This window comes from Callithrix jacchus, chromosome 1 (genome assembly GCF_049354715.1).
Source record: "Callithrix jacchus isolate 240 chromosome 1, calJac240_pri, whole genome shotgun sequence".
Classification (NCBI taxonomy): Eukaryota; Metazoa; Chordata; class Mammalia; order Primates; family Cebidae; genus Callithrix; species Callithrix jacchus.
In genome coordinates, this window is record NC_133502.1 from 30,927,951 (window position 1) to 30,941,495 (window position 13,545).

Consider the following 13,545-nt stretch of genomic DNA (forward strand, 5'->3'; position numbering starts at 1 on the left):
GCTTAAGGGAATGTTGTGGCGGGTTTGATCTTCCATCTTGACCGCTAAAACATTCTTCATATTGTCAATAAGCTTGTTCTGCTTGTTATCTTCTTGTGTTCAATGGAGTAACACTTTTAGTTTCCTTTAATAACTTTGTTTTTGCATCTATAACTTGGCTAACTGGTGCAAGAAACATAGTTTTCAGCCTGTATTAGCTTTCAACATGTCTTTCTCTAATCACGATTATTTCTAGTTATTGTTTTAAAGACAGTGGTATGTGGTTTTTCATTTGAACACTCAAAATTCATTATAGGTTCACTAATTGGGCAAATTTCTATATTGTTGTGTCTTAGAGAATAGCATAGCAAGGTGAGGTGTAGAGATGGGGAAATGGCTAGAAAATGGAGCAATAAGAACACACACAGTATTTACTGATTATGTTTGCCATCTTATACAGGCATGGTCCCTGGTACCATAAAACAATTACAATCGTATTATCAAGGATCACTAATCATAGATCACCATAACAGATATAATAATAATATTTTTTTCTGAAATAGTTATTAAGTCAATGTATGTATTTGTTCATTGTGACAATTTCTAAGTTAAATCCTCTTTTTTGCCTCAACTCTTCAATTTGCAAAAAACACAGTATCTGTGAAGTGCAATGATGTGAATCCCAATAAAACAAGATATGTCTTGTCCCCTCGGCAGAACAGATACTGATGACTACTTTCACAACAATTGTTTTTTCCTTCAGGAAAAATCAAGTGGATTTCAAAATTTGATTTTTGAAATAGTCAAAATGCCTTTTATTAAAAAAATCATAAAATAGAAAAATAAAAATTTTTAAACTCAATTAACATATTTAAAGTGTAACACTCTATGAATTTGCTGGACTGCCATAACGGAATACTACAAATTGTGGGTGACTTAAACTACAGAATATATTTTTTTTTCTTGCAATTCTGGAGGCTAGAGATCTACAATCAAATGGCAGGTGTCTGGGTTTCTGCTGAGGCCTCCTTTTGGCATGAAGATGGCTGGCTTCTCCCTATGTCCTCACATGATCTTTCCTCTGTACCCACACATCCACGGTGTTTCTTCCTCATCATATTAATTAAGGCCCATTCCAACAGCTTTGTTTTAAGTTAATCATCTCTTTAAATGCCAAATCAGTTACATTCTAGAGGTTAGGTAGGTACTAGAGGTTAGGGCTTCAACATATGAGCTTTGAGGGATACAATTCAGTCCATAACCCTTACATTTTAAGCAAATATTTCAAAGTTAAATGATTATCAGAAATCAAACTTACAAATTTTTGCAATAAACACATACATTGACTCAATATTTCAGAATCTATTTCTACTGAATTTGGTCATAATCTTGTATAAAAAAATGAAACAAATGAGGTATTAATTTCTACCTTCATGGTGCTTTCTGAATTGGGAAAGAAATGGGCATAGAGACCAGTATAATCATAGGATGTAGGTTTTCTTTTAAAAACTACTATACTAAAACTCTAGTAATAAAGACTCCAGTTCACAGTATCAGAAGTAATTTGGGAGATATAAGAATGTTAGAGTTGATTTTTCAAGATGATTATGACAAAAAAAGCACATTATATTTTGTGACCTATTTGTATAATTTATCTTAATTTGTATGGCTTGATATTGTGCAAATAAATGGAATTAGTCTGCAACATTTGAACTTAACTGAGCTATGTTAAACAATGTACCAGACCAAGAAAGTTAAGCGATTTCCTCATTGGTTACAGCTATGCTATTAAGTGCTATATAACCTTAAGTTAGTCACTTAACTTCTCTGGGCTTTGCTTTCCTCATCTGTAAAATATGGGCATTAAATAAGATGAACTATGAAATTCTAATTCGTTCCTTACTGGATGAGTACTGTATGTCACCTTTGTAGACCAAAGAGTTTACTTTCCAAAACCAGAGAGGTTTTGCTTAACTTTTCCAAAAGTCTTCCAAGAATAAAGTTTATATAGAAAAAATTAATCCCAGAGTATATTTAATTTAATTCCTGATTAATGAAATTTTGTTTTAAAAACAGACATGAAATGAGAAAAAATATTTGAAGATTTAATAAGTATTTTAGAAGTAGTAGGAAGTATGGCAATACAGACTAAAAGAATCTTAGAGATCGATAATTTAAGTCAGTACCCCAAATTCTATAAACAGAAAAAAGCAAGACATATACTACAATGTGAAATTTAAAAATCCTTACATTTTGTAAACTCTCTAACTTGTGACTTAGTTTTACACTTCATGACAATAGTTTGCTTATTATAACTAATCCCTGAAATCTAGTTAAACAAAAATGGACACATGGCTAGTTTTAGAAACCAAGACCTCCAATGTTGCATTACACTTGTATAAAGCTACAGGAATATCATTGCTGCTAAGGGTCCTGGAGTAAAAAAAATAAAAATCAGAAATATCATTTCACATAGAGGACAGATAATATAATAGATATGAATGAAATAATAATTTAGTGAGTTGGATGATAAGGTGGAGAGAGTACAAGCAAGGAGTAAAGAAACGGCAAAATGTGTGTGTCTGTATATGCATGTGTGTGTAGAAAACACAGAGACAGAGACCTATATTTTAGTTCTTGACATTACGGCAAGTTAACAAGTGTTATTGTCTCTGTATCCAATACCATAACTCCAATGCCACAGAAAATGATAATGGAGAGAAGAAAGAGAGAATGACTTGGAAATGTTGAAGGGTAAGAGAGTGTTGAGGAACCACAAACCAGAGTGGGAGCCTGAGCACCATCACAGTTCATGTATAGTTCAGGTGTACCTTACCTGAACTGTGTACACTCTTGCTTTTTGTCAGGTGTACACTCTTGCTTTTTGTCAAGTGGAAAATGGATATTTTTGATCACAAATGTAAAAATAGTATTTTCTGAGAGCATAAACACCAAGTTTTTCTCTATCTCCTCCAGCTTATCTATTGCTTAAGGGATTACAGCTGATGGAGAAAGTTCTTAGAAATATCAATTCCCAAAATGTAGGCACATAGAGGTTTTCTAAGAGCCTACCAGTTTCTGCCCTAAGACCACTAATTACACAACATTTGAGAAACAGAAGCTGTTGCTTAGTCTTTGAGTTCCTCACCCTGAGCAGACAGTAACAACCAAGGTATGTAATACACCTGTGAGAATATCTGAGAACAATTTCTTTAAGAATATAGAAAAGAAACCTAAAACTCCATTATATGCAAGATAGATAGATCTATCTCTTTCTTTATCATCTCCACCTATATCTCCCTCTACATTAATTCAGAGAATTTGATAACTTAAAATAAATGTGGTAAACACTAAGTAGATAAGGGAAAATATATTAGTAACAAAAACATTACAAGCAATTTTAAGAAATAATAAATTAGAATTGCTGAGCACAAAAATAGTAAACATGAAATAAAGCTTCCAAGAGCTTATAATGAAGAGCAGAATGAATCTATTAATGAAAAATAAATGAATGAGTAGGCTTTAAGAAGTTGAGAAATACATCACATAAGAAGAAAAATATGATTTTTTTTACCACAGAAATTTGAAGGAGAGAACTAAAAAGATATTTTCAATTTCAGAAAAAGATCAAAATAGAGGAAAAAATATGAAAAAACAAAACCCTAAAACTCTCCTAAAATTAAAGGAAGACAATTATTTTTAGATTGAAAAATACTAAACAGAATAAATGAGGAATGGGTCCACAACTGAGTACATTTTATTAATGCTTCCTGACGTAAAAATCACATTTTCGAAAAAAAAAAAGGACCAATCACTTATAGTAGAACTGCCAATGAACTAAACCTCAACCCTGTATTTTATATTCAATAAAAGTCTTTCCATTGAAAGAGGAAATTATTCTGAGAAATCCAAGGTCTCAGAATGTTTATTATCCGCTTTGAAAAATCCTTATATAGGGTAATTATATAATTTTTGTCTAAACTTCTTAGCATGGCTAAATGCTGAATAATTATCAACTAAAGAATATCTACAACTGTGCTTATCAATCTAGGTAAACTAAATCTGTCCCATGCAAACTCAGACAAATGGTCACACTACCGTTGGAAAAGATATACTTTCAAGAAGAAAAAAAATTCAGATAAAGGTCTGTATAAGGAAGAATAATATTTAGTAGCTTAGTAATATATTGTTTTTATAAAATTTTACATATTATATTCAAAAGTTCTGACTTAAAATTCTACATAATAGCAATACAAAGTAAGGATGGTGGATGGAAGAGGCAAGGGAAGCTGAAGGGTAGTGAAACCATTTTTGAGTATTGGTCTTAGGATATCTGCATCCAATTTAAGAAATTTAATTAATAGAGACATATAAACCTAAGAATGAATTTCACTAAGCTAGGGGAACTACAACAATAATTAGAACAAAATTTATGATTTCTAATCAATGGAATAGTAAAACCTTTCAATAAAAGTCAGGAAAGAAAACAAAAACAAGATAGTGTGCATACAAAACATAAATAAAAGGTAAAATACATTTTATCACATTTATTACAATAAATTAATATGAGATATACCATCAAATCAAGAAAATCTCTCATCTGACAACAAGTTGTCCACAGGAAACATAATAAAGCAAATCAGAAAAGACTAAGCTTATTCAGGGAAGCAGAAACCAAAAAAGTGAGTTATCAATTTTAAAATTATAAAATATAGAATAAAACATTGACATAAAGATAAAAATTTATATATATAAAGTTTAATTACCATGAATATCCACATTAACACACACACACACACACACACACACACTTTCACCTCAGAATATATAATGCAGCAACTGAATAAAATAAAAGAAGAAATAGATAAATAGTAGTTGAAAATCTTCAGAGATTTGTATCAGGCAAAAATATTGAAGATTTAATTAGCTGAATTAAATTAAGTCAACTAGAAGTTTACCACTGAAAGAAAAAAAATCTTTTCAAAGGCATATAGCACATCATATTAAGCTCCAAACAAACTTTTAATATATTTCAAATAAAGATTGTATTGCACCTTTTTGACACAAGGCCTTTGTATCAGTTCATTGTCACACTGCTATAAAGAGATACCCAAGACTGGGTAATTTATACAGGAATGAAGGAAAGAGGTTTAATTCACTCACAGTTTTGCATGCTGGGAAGGCCTCAGGAAATTTACAATTATGGCAGAAGGCATGAGAGAATCAAAGGCATGTCTTATGTGGTAGCAGGCAAGAGAGAGAGTGAATGAGCAAAGGGGGAAAAGTGCCTTATAAAACCATGGATCTAGTGAGAATGCACTCACTCCCACGAGAACAGCATGGGAGAAACTTCCCCCATGATCCAATCACCTACCACCATGTCCCGCCCTTGACATGTGGGGATTATGGGAATTAAAATTTTGAGATGAGATTTGGGTGGGGATACAGATAGAAAGCATATTATTCTTCCCCTGCCCCTCCTGAATCTCATGTGTTTTCACATTTCAAAACCAATAATGCCTTCCCAACAGTCCCCCTAAGTCTTACCTCATTCTGTCATTAACTTAAATGTCCATAGTCCAAAGTCTCATCTGAGATAAGTCAAGTTCCTTCTGCCTATGAGCCTGTAAAATAAAAACCAAGTTAGTTACTTCTAAGATACAATGAGGGCATAGGCATCGGGTAAATACATTCATCAAATGGGAGACATTGGCCAAACCAAAGGGCTAAGGCCCCATGTGGGTCTGAAACCAGGCAGGGCAGTCATTAAATCTTAATGGTCCAAAATGATCTCCTTTGACTTCATGTCTCACATCCAGGTCACACTGATGCAACAGGTGGGCTCCGAAAGTCTTGGGTAGCCCTGCAACTGTAGCTTTGCAGGGTACAGCCCCACTCCTGGCTGATTTTGTGGGCGACATTGTCTGTGGCTTTTTCAGGATTATGGTGCAAACTGTCAGTGAATCTACCATTCTGGGTTTTGGAGGACAATGGCCTCCTTCTGACAGCTTCACTAGTCAGTACCCCAGGGGGGACTCTGCATGGGGTATCCAATCCCAAATTTCCCTTTTCCACTTTCCTAGCAAAGGTTCTCAATGAAGGTTCTGCTTGTGCAGCAAACTTCTACCTGAACATTCGGGCTTTTCCAAACATCCTTTGAAATCTAGGCGGAGGTTCCCAAACCTCAGTTCTTCACTTCTGTGTACCCACAGGTCCAACACCATGTGGAAGTCACTAAGGCTTGGGGCATGCCCCTTGTGAAGTAAAGCCTGAGCTGTAGGTTAGACTATTTTAGGCACAGCTGGAGCTGGAGTGGTAGCAGCTGGGACACAAAGTGCCAATTTCCAAGGCTGCACAGAAAGGTGGTGGGGTAGGTAGGTGGGACCCTAAGCCCAGCTCACGGAACCATTTTTTTCTCATAGGCCTCTGAGCCTGTCATGGGAGGACTGCTGTGAAGGTCTCTGACATACCCTGAAGACATTTTCCCCATTTTTTTTTTATGACAAACAAGATTTACGCAAATTTCTGCAACCAGCTTGAATGTCTCCCTGGAAAAGAGGTTTTACTTCTTTATTACATGGTCAGGCTGCAAATTTTCCAAACTTTTATGTTCTGCTTGCCCTTTAAACATAAGTTCAAAGTTCCACAAAACTCTAGACCAGGGGAATAATGCCACCAGTCTCTTTGCTAAAACATAACAAGAGTGACCTTTATTCCAGTTCCTCATTTCCATCTGAGACCACCTCATCCTGGACTTTGTTGTCCATATCACTATTAGCATTTTGGTCAAAATCATTCAACAAGTCTCTAGGAAGTTCCAAACATTCCCACACCTTTCTGTTTTCTTCTGAGCCCTCCAAACTCTTCCAACTTCTGCCTGTACAGAGTTCCAAAGTCACTTCCACATTTTCTGGTATCTTTATAGCAGAACCCCACTTCCAATACCAATTTACTATATTAGTCCATTCTCATGTTGCTATAAAGACATACCCAAGACAGGATAATTTATAAAAGAAAGAGGTTCAATTGACTCACGGTTCCACATCGCTGGAGAGTCCTCAGGAAACATAATTATGGCGGAAGATGAGAGAGAAGCAACAGAACATCTTACATGGCAGCAGGCAAGACAGAGCCAAAGATGAAAAGCCCCTTATAAAACCATCAGTTCTTCTGAGAACTCACTCACTGTCATTAGAACAGCATGGGGAAACTGTCCCAGTGATTTAATCACCTTTCACCAGGTCCCAACCTTGATATATTATAATAATTTGAGATGAAATTTTGGTGGGACACAGATCAAAACCACATTAGCCTTGCTTTGTCGCCTAGACTACAATGGAGTGGTGTGACCACTGAAGCCTCAACAGCCTCAGACTCCTATGCTCGAGTGATCCTCCTGTCCCACCTTCCTGGCTATTTGGAGCCATAGGCACATACCACTGCAACTGGCTAACTTTTTGGGGGGTGTAGGATAAAGACAGAGTCTAGCTATGTTGCTCAGCCTAGTCTTGAATTCCTGTGCTCAAGCAATCTCCTGACTTAGCCTCCAAAAGTGATTAAGATTATAAGAGTGAGCCACCACACTTGGCCCATCTTAGGTTCAGAATATAAAGCAATACAATTCAATCAATAAGGAAATCAATAAGGAAAGGATGGCTAGTCTGATTGATGGGTAGAGATATATATTTGTTTAAACCTATAGTTCAAATATAATTTGGTTACATTCAGTTTTAGAAAACTATATATGTATATACAATATGTATATATCCACCCCATATATATGTGTGTATGTCTATAGACACAAAAATCCCCTAAAAGCTATTGTCAGTTAATTATTTTTCTAACTCATGATTTTAATAACCATATATAACATTTTATTTATAAATGTGAATTTTAGATCTAATGCTTTTTTTTTTTTTTGAGACAAAGTTTTGCTTTTGTTACCTAGGCTGGAGTGCAATGGCATGTAGATCTAATGCTTTCTTACTGGATATTAAGCAATTTGCCATTTTTGTGTATTATAATTACTAAAAAATATGATTATATACAAAGCTCTCTAAATATTTGTAATTTTTTATTAATGATAATATCCTTCAGGAAATTACCCCTGAATTATACATGAGCTGTTGCTTTTACATTCATAAGACTTTCATAACAAAAATCATTTATACAAATTTAGAATTCTTTATTCTTTCATCTTTATATATTTATTTATTTATTGGGACAGAGTTTCACTCTTGTCACCTAGGCTGGAGTACAATGGCGTGATCTTGACTCACTGCAACCTCCACCTCCCGGATTCAAGCAATTCTCCTACCTGGCCTCCTGAGTTGCTGGGATTACAGGTATGCCCCACCACATCTGGCTAATTTTGTATTTTTAGTAGAAATGGGGTTTCACCATGTTGGCCAGGCTTGTCTTGAACTCCTGACCTCAGGTGATCCACCTGCTTCAACCTCCCAAAGTGCTGGAATTGCAGGCGTGAGCCACTACACCCAGCCATTATTGTTTCTTAAGGTCAAAAATGACCTTTTATTGCCTAATACAGCAGACATTTTCACTTTTATCTAAATTTGAATTCTTAGAGCATTGTAATCAATTAACTGTACCTTTCTCAAACAATAAAGATGATTATTTGTTCATCTATTTTCTAACTCCTCCCCACTCTACTTGATGTCTAACTATCAAAGTGCCTCAGGGCTCCCACTATACCTCTTCCCATCCCCATGTATATGGTATAGATATAGGTTCATAATTACTAAAAGCACTTCCCTGCCAGAGCTATTCTGTTACTTCTGAATTCATCTATAAGCTTTGCTTGATTTAACTACTTGGATGTCTTTGAGCTATTTCAAATTTAATATGTCTGTTATGGACTGAATATTTGTTTGCTCTCTAAAATTCATATGTTGAAGTCCTACCTCCCAGTTTAACAGCATATGGATATGGGGATTTGGGGAGGTAACTAGAATTATACGAGAACAAGAGGCTGGTACTTTCACAGTGAGATTAGTGCTCTTATAAGAAAGACCAGAGAGTGTCTGATCTCTCTCTCATTCATACTATATATACGAAGAAGAGTTTATGTGTGCACACAGAGAGATGGTGGTCACATATGAGCTGTGAAGCTGGTTTACTGTGCAGTGATCACCAATTTGTTTCAGTACAGTGGGACAAAAGATTTATACACAAAACATGTTACATGAAGTGGTTTATTATTTACAGATAGGCAGCAAAGGAAAACTAGAATTCATTTCAAACTAGTTCCTCAAGACTCAGCAAGCTTTGTGGGGTGGATAAAGTCTTGCCTGCACATATTCCACCTGCACCATAGCTGAGAGAGTCTAAGAAGTAGCATGCCCTGGGTTTTACACGCCAGGTATCACAGAAAATCCTGGGCCAATGTGCTGTTTTGGCCAGTGTCTTCCCTATATCAGGAAATTGAGTTCCAAGTATATTCTATAGTTATTATTTAGAATAACAAATTAGAAAGTTGCGGGATAAACTGATTTGGATCATTGCCACCCAGAGGATTATCCCGAAAAAGCCAAGAGAAGAGGCCTGATGATAAAACCTACATTGTGGCACCATGATCTTAGACATCTCAGTCTCCAGAACTGTTAGAAATGATTTTCTGTTGTTGAAGCCACCCAGTCTATCACATTTTGCACTATGGCCATCAAAGCTAGCTAAAACAATCTCTAAGATACTGTTCTTAATTTTTACTTCAGAGTGGTTCACTAGTTTATTCTTAGTAAAGAGCGATAAAATCTACCCAGATACCAAAGTCAAAAATAACAGTCATGGTTTACTCCACCCTCTGACCCCTCACAACCAATTCAACAGAAAACCTTGTCCTTTCTGACTACAATATACTGACTCATTCTTTTTCTCTCCATCTCTACTGATACTACTTTTGCCCAAGTCACAATTAATTCTTGGACTATTGCCATGGAGTCTTAACTGATTTCTCGGGTGACTTTCTAATACATTCTTTGCGGTGGAGTGATTTTAAAAATGTAACTTACATTATGTTGCTCACACCCTTTAAATCTTGTAATAGCTTTCCATTAGATTTTGAATACAATCTAAACCCTTTAACATGGCCTGTTGACCCAGGTCCAGCTTCTTTCTCCAGCTTCATCCCTGGCTGCTTATCCTTTCTCACTCAGCTCCAGTTACAACATTCTCTATGGATTTCTAGAACATGCCAGTCCATGTAAAGCACTGATGTTTTTCCTTGGGTATCCACTGCCTTTATCTGGATTAGTCTTCTAGACTTCTGTCTATTCCTTTCTTTACTTTTGGAGATATAAACCTAAATAATCCTATGAGGTCAATTATTTTCTGTGTTTTCTAGTGGAACCTTACTTTCTTACCAATACAATTGGCCCTTGCTTCATCTAGTTATTTGTTTGTTTTGAATATTTTTCTCTTTTAATTTATACAATTTTTTGTTTCCCTAAGTAGAACATAAGGATATGAGAGGAGAGCTGTGTTTACCTTGTTTTTCTCTGTGAATGAGAATTTTTTATTTATTATGGTGTCTGGCCAAGAGTGTTGGCTTAAATTATTACATACAATAATTACATGAGGGATTTTTTATAGAACTTACAACAGTGGGTATTTATAAAAGACTTCTAATATAAAATCCATATATATAGACATTTCAAAAAAATTCTCTAGACAAATGAAAATTAAAACAAAACATACCAAAATATATGAGGCACAGCAAAAGTGATCCTAGGAAGGATGTTTATAGCAATAACCACCTACATTAAAAAGAAGAAATATATCAAATAAATAACCAAACTCTACACATCAAGGAACTACAAAAAGTAGAAACTAGGCCCAAAGTTAGCAGAAGATAAATACTAATGATTACAGCAGAAATAAATAAATAATAGAAAGATAACAAAAAAATTAACAAATTAAGAATTGTTTTTATAAAAAAACTGACATTCTTTTATTTTATTTTATTATTGTACTTTAGATTCAGGGGTACATGTGTAGATCATGCAGGATTGTTGTATAGATACACACATGGCAATGTAGTTTGCTGCCTCTATCTGCCTGTCACCTACATCTGGCATTTCTCCCCATGTTATCCCTCCCTGACCTCCCCATCACCCCCCACTGTCCCTTCCTTGTCTCCCTCCAGCAGACCCCATGTGTGATTCCCCCTTCCTGTGTCCATGTGTTCTCATTGTTCAATACCCGCCTATGAGTGAGAACATGCAGTGTTTGATTTTCTGTTCTTGTGTCAGTTTTCTGAGAATGATGGTTTCCAGATTCATCCATATCCTTACAAAGGACACGAACTCATCATTTTTTATGGCTGCATAGTATTTCATAGTGTATATGTGCCACATTTTCCTTGTCCAGTCTATTGTTGATGGGCATTTGGGTTGGTTCCAGGTCTTTGCTATTGTAAGTAGTGCCACTATAAACATATGTGTGCATGTGTCTTTAAAACAGAATGATGTATAATCCTTTGGGTATATACCCAGTAATGAGATTGCTGGGTCAAATGCAATTTCTATTTCTAGGTCCTTGAGGAAGCACCACACTGTCTTCCACAATGATTGAACTAGTTTACACTCCCACCAACAGTGTAAAAGTGTTTCTATTTCTCCACATCCAGACCCTGCTTGCCTGGGGGTTACCTGCGGGGGCTGCAGAACAGTAAGAGTTGCTGCCGGTTTCTTCTGTTATCTTCGTCCCAGAAGGGTATCTGTCAGATGTCGGCCTGAGCTCTCCTTTATGAGGTGTCTCTTTGGGTATATAGGGGTTGTCAGGGAGCTGCTTGAGGAGACAGTCTATCCCTTAAGGGAGCTCAAGTGCTGTACTGGGAACTCCATTGTTCCGTGCACAGTTGCTGGGCAGGTGCCTTTAAGTCTGCTGCAGCAGAACTCATAACCGCCTCTTTTCCCAGGTGCTCTGTCTTAGGAAGGTCAGCTTTCTTTATACGTTCCTGTGGAGCCGTTGCCTTTTTAAATAGGTGCCCTGCCTCACACGGAGTAGTCTAGTCACAGTCTGCCAGCAGAGGCGCTGCTGAGCTGCCGCAGGCTGTGCCCAGCTGTGTGTGATCTGCCTTGGTGAAGTCGGACTACCTCGGTAGTGGTGGTCGCCCTTCCCCCCACTGAGCTGGACTGTCCTGGGTCCAGCTGTGCTTGCTGCGAAACTCCCAACCCAGAGCTTTTCAGATTGCTTGTTTTGGGGGGTGGTACCCGACTAGCCAGATCGCCTGGCTCCCTGTCTCTGCCCCCTCCCTTTCAGTTAAATGGGCGTCTCCCAGGCCTTCCAGGCACCCATCGAAACGGCCTCCCAGATTTGTGTGGGTTTCTGTGCGCCTACACAGCACCAGCGGAAACTTCCGTGCTGAAAACTCATGATGCTTTTCGGCCTGAGAATCTCCTGGTCTGTCGGCAGTGAAAATTTGTTTGGAAATGCGGTGGGCACTCACCTTCTGCCGTCGTTCTTGCTGGGAACTGCACTCCGGAACTGGTCCTATTCGGCCATCTTGGATCCTCTCCTGACATTCTTAATTAGATTAATAATCAAAGAAAGAAAGCACAAGGAAATAAAAACAAATGAAAGAGAATACATTACAACAGATGCCTCAAATATAATAAAGATCAGAAGGGGCTATTGGGAACAATTTTATCTCAAACAATTGGATAAGATAGAATGGATGGATAAATTTCTAGAAATGTAAAACATCCTAAAACTGAATCAAGAATAAATTGAAAGCCTGAACAAAGAAATAATAAATAAGAAGATAAAATTATTAATCAAAAATAGCCAAAGGGAAAAAACCTCAAGACTCAATGGCTAGATGGGTAGATTCTATCTAACATTCAAAGCATAATTAACACTAATTCTTCTTAAATACTCCTCCAAAATAGCAGAGGGAACACATTCAGACTCATTTTATGAGGTCAATATTACCCATCCCAAATCCAGAAAAAGACTCCATAAGAAAGGAAAATAGACCATTATGTGTAATGAACATTGATACAAATATCCCCAACAAAATGCTAGAACATTCCTTTCAGACGGTGAGAATATAATTAATGGAGATATGAATATATGAAAAGAAAGTAGTATACATTGTTTATGTCAGTGGTAAGCTTAAGAGAAAGACAAAAGCCATGGAACGCAAATTATATTAGACATAAAAATCAGATGAAGAAGTACACAGAAGAGACTTTCAGACAGACATGTACATTAATTGAGGGTACAAATGAAAGAGCCAGAATTGAGTTGGGTAAAAGTAATTGCATGAAGCTGAGGTTTCAGATGTTGAAAGAAATAAAGGTAGAGCTTAGAAGTGTCTTAAGTTTACTTTACCCAAATATCCCTGTAAAATGAAAAAATCCCTGTCAAAACGACTATAGAGATAACTTATTTTAAATACATTTTTTAAATAGTTCTTAAAGTTGTTTCGAAAAAATTACATTAGACAGCGATTACATTAGACAAGCGTGAGCATTATGTAATCCAGAAGCATCACAGTAAGGTTGGATGACATTTCCATTAAATGGCTATCATTCTCAGGAAAAT

The 13,545-nt window shown here is 36.4% G+C and overlaps 1 long non-coding RNA gene across 2 annotated transcripts in view; it reads right to left on the reverse strand.

The window, feature by feature from the left end:
- LOC118152819 (uncharacterized) overlaps nt 1-12,516 on the reverse strand; it is a 175,938-nt gene extending 163,422 nt beyond the window's left edge. The window contains exons 1-3 of one of the 2 annotated variants that reach the window (XR_013525646.1): nt 12,446-12,516; nt 10,693-10,751; nt 5,527-5,603 (exon numbers count right to left, since the gene is read on the reverse strand). This is a non-coding gene — a long non-coding RNA (uncharacterized LOC118152819). Of the gene's footprint in view, nt 1-5,526; nt 5,604-10,692; nt 10,752-11,645 lie in introns of both variants that reach the window. The other variant, XR_013525635.1, reaches the window with a different exon arrangement.
- Nucleotides 12,517-13,545: the final 1,029 nt, after the last annotated feature.